This window comes from Epinephelus fuscoguttatus, linkage group LG21, assembly GCF_011397635.1.
Source record: "Epinephelus fuscoguttatus linkage group LG21, E.fuscoguttatus.final_Chr_v1".
In the NCBI taxonomy this organism is placed as follows: domain Eukaryota; kingdom Metazoa; phylum Chordata; class Actinopteri; order Perciformes; family Serranidae; genus Epinephelus; species Epinephelus fuscoguttatus.
The window spans coordinates 7,652,709-7,658,708 of NC_064772.1; the positions used below are offsets into that span (position 1 = coordinate 7,652,709).

General features: G+C 39.0%; 1 protein-coding gene across 1 annotated transcript in view; it reads right to left on the reverse strand.

Moving 5' to 3' along the window:
• The window catches only part of LOC125882247 (uncharacterized), a 98,286-nt gene extending 93,587 nt beyond the window's left edge, over positions 1-4,699 (reverse strand). The window contains exon 1 of the mRNA XM_049566032.1: positions 4,690-4,699. The gene's annotated coding sequence lies outside the window, so the exon portion shown is untranslated. The remainder of the gene's footprint in view (positions 1-4,689) is intronic.
• Positions 4,700-6,000: the final 1,301 nt, after the last annotated feature.

The following is a 6,000-nucleotide window of genomic DNA, read 5'->3' on the forward strand; positions in this document are numbered from 1 at the left end:
GAGTCTATTTTATTGTGGACAATGGGCCACAGGTGTATTGAAAAAAGTGTAGTTCCTTAATTGTCAGGTTGAAAACTAAACTGTTTCTTACATGGCGTTGTATCTTAAAGGTGCAGTGTGTAATATTTGGCAAGTTGTATTTTTCAATTCAATCTAAATATACTATCCATAAATATATTTGTATAGTGTATAATCGCTATGAAATAAAATTTGTTGGTTTTCGTAGCCTTATAATTATTCTTTTATATATACAAATAGCAAGGGTCGCGGTTTAGAGACGGTTGCCATCCTGCGCCGCGATGTTTGTACTGCAGCCAGCCAGAGAGTGCGTTTCATGCTTGTCGCAACTCATGCTGCAATCTAGATAATGAAGATATTGAAAAATTTAACAGCTCTCCGGAAGTACCAGAAACGCATTCAGAGATTAAAACAAGTGTCTGATTCCCCTCGATCAAAAACACTAACAGATAAGAGGACATAAAATCCCTGCAGAGATTCAAAGAACTCTCTTTCTTCATAATGCGCTGATGAATAATATCAGACAGAAGTACCAGCATACCAAAAAAGAGAGAGACCGACAGAGGATATCACAAATTGTGTCAGGAAAGATCATAAAAAATTGCAAACTACAGAAAACAATACAGACCACGCTTGGTTTATTGAGGGAGTGGTTTGGCAAAAGGAACCAAAACGAACTGACTTTTCAAAGACGAAAATAACAAACAACACAAACCAAGCTCCAAAAGAGAGTGCAGGAATTTTTTTTGAGAGATGATGTCAGCCGCTTGACCGCTGGGAAAAAAAACAAACAATCACAAGGGGAAAAGCAAAATTGCAGAAAAGGTTTCTGAATGATACCATAAGAAATCTTCATCGCAAATACCTTCTTGAGAATACATCAAGTCAGCTGTCGTATTCACTTTTCTGTTACATGCGTCCTTTCTGGGTTGTCCACCCATCCATATCTGACAGAGAAACCTGTCTTTGTAAAGTTCATGAAAACTTCTCCTTTCTTGTGCAGAAGCTTCATTCGCTCCAACTCCTCGGGATGACTGACTCAGAAATCACTGCAAACTCAATATGCTGTGATCCTGCAAGCAAAGAATGCTTTTATGGAGAATGCATCAAATGCGGAAGCAATGTTTATCACCTCAACTGTGACTACGATGCTGAGGCTACAGTGACATTTATTAAGAGGACAACTGAACTGGTAGAAAGGAGGAAGAAAAACAAAGAAAGTGAGAAAGAAGCACAACCAGTCCGCATGACTGTGAAAAAGGAGATGGAGAGTTCTCTTGCAGATATGATTGATATGTTCCAGGACCAGCTGAGAGTTTTCAGAAGGCATCAGTTCAACGTAAAAACATAATACATCCATTACCGTGAGCTCAAGAAAAGCATGAAATCTCTTTGCTTCACATGGATTTCTCTGAAAATTATGCATGCAAATTGTCGGCAGAGATTCAGGCAGTTCAATTAGCATCTTCTCAGCAGCAGGCGACTCTGCACATGGGAATCCTTCATGTGGGCGGAGTAGACAAACATTTGTTCTTCACAACCATCTCAGCATCAAAAGAGAAAGGTCCAGCCGCTATATGGACACACCTGTCCCCTGTGCTAGATCATGTGAAAGCCAACTGTCATGGTCTGGGTCAGCTAGCAGTGTTTTGGGTTTTTGTTTTTGTTTTCTGTTGTTCTCCTCCACCTTTCTCCCCTCCCTTACCTTCCTTCTTTTCAGTGTGTGTGTGGCTGGAGGCGTGGCTGACCCACTTTCCAGTTCCCTTCCGCAGCCGAGGCACACCTGAGTCTCATTCATCAGTAATCACCTCTCCAAGACCGGTCCTCACTCCACCACACTGCCAGATAATTCCGTCCTGTTCGGTAGTGCAACCTGAGTTATTTCCTGTGTACTTTTCTCATAAACTCATTAGAAGATATCAGTGTGTTTTTTCCTTGTGCCTCAACCTGTTTTTGCTTCTCCGGTTCTCTAGTGTGTGCCTCGCTGCCTCCTCACCTGCCATGTGTTCATCTCACTTCCACCGTGAGTTTTGGAGTTTTTTCTGCCTGCCACCAGCTCGCCGCGGTCAGCCACCCTCCGGTCACCATCCCTGCTCAGCGCTGGCATTTTTTCAGTTTGTATCTGCCTGCCTCCATTTTTGTGAACATTAAAAAACTGTACTTTAATTCATCCTTGTGTCCGACTACGCTACTGTGGTCCAAGCCGAAACCCAGATCGTGTCACCAACCATCCATCAGTATCTTTGGTTCATTTTTTTAGTGATGGACCATGCACCCAATACCGCCAGAAAGGCAATTTCTTCATGTTGAGCACAGAGTTGTTCAAGAAGGGCTTCAACAAAGGCACATGGAGCTTCTTTGAAGCAGGGCACGGCAAAGATGCTCCAGATGGAGTGGGTGGAGTTTTGAAAAGAACAGCAGACAGTATGGTCAGTAAAGGAAAAGATATTCCAAATGCTAAGAAATTATATGACCATCTACTCAATGCCCAGACCTCTACACAACTGTTCTACATTGATGAGGAATCTGTTGACAAAGCTGTGAGGAAGATGCCAAAACGACTCCCAGTGGTCCCTTCAACAATGTGCCTCCATCAGATGTCAACCTGTCCTTCCCAACACCAGCGAAGACCACCAAGCACAGACAACAGGTGAAATCAATTGGGAAAGTAAAGATATCATTGGACAGTGGTGTGTCATCAAATATAATGATGAAATTTATCCTGGGGCCACTGGAGATGTTAGTGAAACCCATGCAAAAGTCACATGCATAGGAAGAAATCGCTTCTTCTGGCCAAACCGTGACGATACCTTGTGGTATCTCTTTGATGATGTCCTTAGAATCATCCCACAACCAACCTCAGTGACAGGACGTCATGTAGAAATAAACAAGAAATATGGGCTGAAATCACCAATGACTGATTCACATGTACAAGATTACTGGTTAGCATGCCTGCCTATGATCCAGGCAAGCTAATTCAATTCATTTTGAAAACCATTTTACTCATCAGATCAGACAGACAGACAGACAGACAGACAGACACACACACACACACACACAGGATCTGTCATTCAGATGTCTTTGTTCTGATTAAATGATTGTTTTTAACATCTAAAAGATCATTTAATAGTTTCAGTTTCAACAGTCAAACCCATTTTGAAAATAATTTGTGTTCAGATTTGTAAGAAGTTATTCAAGTTCATGAAATGAATTGATATAGACAGACAGACAGATCTGTAATTCAGATGTCTTTTTTCTGATTAAATGGTTGTTTTTACATTTTAAGAATGTTTTCAAGGTTTCAGTTCAACAGTCATATAAAAATTGTTTTAAAAGTTTCAATTTTATCAGTTAAAAACATTTTTAAAGTAATTTTACTTGTCAGATCCGTAAAACATGGAATATGGGGTTATTATCCAAATTAATGAAATATCTGTAATTCAAAAGTATTTGTTTAGATTAAAAGATTGTTTTTACATTTGAAATTTGTTTTAAAAGTTTCATAGTCAGGCAGAAAATGTTGTTTTCCTTGGTCTTCAAACAATGTCTGGTCAACTCTGTTATTAAAGTCAACTCTGTTACTATCAATGTGAACTCTGTTTATCAACTGTTTTGCTTTTAAACTGATCATTAAATGTTTTGTTGCAAAAGTGATTAGAATTTGTGTCTTAACTAATATCCTCACTGTACATGAAATTTCAAAGCATTCCATTCATTTTTGAAACCATGATCAGAAAAAATGTGCTCCATCTTGGCAACTTCTTAGTTAAATGCATTGATATTTATACTCCAAAATAAAAAGTTTCATTCTTTCTAGACTTCAAGTTGAATTACTGGACGCAGAGACAATAAAAAGTTTCATTCTTTCTAGACTTCAAGTTGAATTACTGGACGCAGAGACAATCATTCTCTTAGGAAAGATTGTATTTTTAATTATATTAGATTTGTTTTTATATATACAGTACAGGCCAAAAGTTTAGACACACCTTCTCATTCAATGCGTTTTCTTTATTTTCATGACTATTTACATTGTAGATTCTCACTGAAGGCATCAAAACAATGAATGAACATGTGGAGTTATGTACTTAACAAAAAAAGGTGAAATAACTGAAAACATGTTTTATATTCTAGTTTCTTCAAAATAGCCACCCTTTGCTCTGATTACTGCTTTGCACACTCTTGGCATTCTCTCCATGAGCTTCAAGAGGTAGTCACCTGAAATGGTTTCCACTTCACAGGTGTGCCTTATCAGGGTTAATTAGTGGAATTTCTTGCTTTATCAATGGGGTTGGGACCATCAGTTGTGTTGTGCAGAAGTCAGGTTAATACACAGCCGACAGCCCTATTGGACAACTGTTAAAATTCATATTATGGCAAGAACCAATCAGCTAACTAAAGAAAAACCAGTGGCCATCATTACTTTAAGAAATGAAGGTCAGTCAGTCCGGAAAATTGCAAAAACTTTAAATGTGTCCCCAAGTGGAGTCGCAAAAACCATCAAGCGCTGCAACGAAACTGGCACACATGAGGACCGACCCAGGAAAGGAAGACCAAGAGTCACCTCTGCTTCTGAGGATAAGTTCATCCGAGTCACCAGCCTCAGAAATCGCAAGTTAACAGCAGCTCAGATCAGAGACCAGATGAATGCCACACAGAGTTCTAGCAGCAGACCCATCTCTAGAACAACTGTTAAGAGGAGACTGCGCTAATCAGGCCTTCATGGTCAAATAGCTGCTAGGAAACCACTGCTAAGGAGAGGCAACAAGCAGAAGAGATTTGTTTGGGCCAAGAAACACAAGGAATGGACATTAGACCAGTGGAAATCTGTGCTTTGGTCTGATGAGTCCAAATTTGAGATCTTTGGTTCCAACCGCCGTGTCTTTGTGAGACGCAGAAAAGGTGAACGGATGGATTCCACATGCCTGGTTCCCACTGTGAAGCATGGAGGAGGAGGTGTGATGGTGTGGGGGTGTTTTGCTGGTGACACTGTTGGGGATTTATTCAAAATTGAAGGCACATTGAACCAGCATGGCTACCACAGCATCCTGCAGCGACTATTTTAGCGCTATTTTGAAGAAACTAGAATATAAAACATGTTTTCAGTTATTTCACCTTTTTTTGTTAAGTACATAACTCCACATGTGTTCATTCATAGTTTTGATGCCTTCAGTGAGAATCTACAATGTAAATAGTCATGAAAATAAAGAAAACGCATTGAATGAGAAGGTGTGTCCAAACTTTTGGCCTGTACTGTATATATATATATATGACCCAATTTGTCCCTAACAGAGTTGACAGAGTTACTACAGTGATTTCGGCATTGAATATTTTAAATCTTACAGGTTTAAGCCCAGCAAATACTGAAAATGTTAAAGTGTGTTCTATGAGAATAACAAAAAATTTTGGAAAAAAAAAAAAAAATATATATATATATATATATATATATATATATATGGGTCATTACAGAATTGCGGGTACATTGTGAGTATAGAAAGAAAATGAAAAATTGTATCGTATATATATATATATATATATATATATATGTATATATATATATATATATATATATATATATATATATGTATATATGTTTGCTGTGGGATGGCAGCCCATTCCTCAACCAGGAGTTGTTGAAGGTCAACCAGGGTGGTTGTGCTGGTCACTCTAGCACATACAGCATGCCCAGGCTGATCCCACAAGTGTTCAATTGGGTTGAGGTTTGGACTTCAATCAGGTCCCATACACCTGTGACTGACACACACCTAGCAGCACTTGAAGCTCAGAACAAGAGTGAATACCAACAGGAGAATGTTGCAGGGGATTTTGGCACATTGTTTTGGGGCATTACCCACATGTTTAGCTGTGTTGCTCATTCCACTAATGCATGATCCTTACAAGTTGTACCTCGTTGTAAAGGTGACTAATCAGGCTTTCCAACAATATACAATATAACACCAATTGGTATAATTAAAGGGGAGAAAT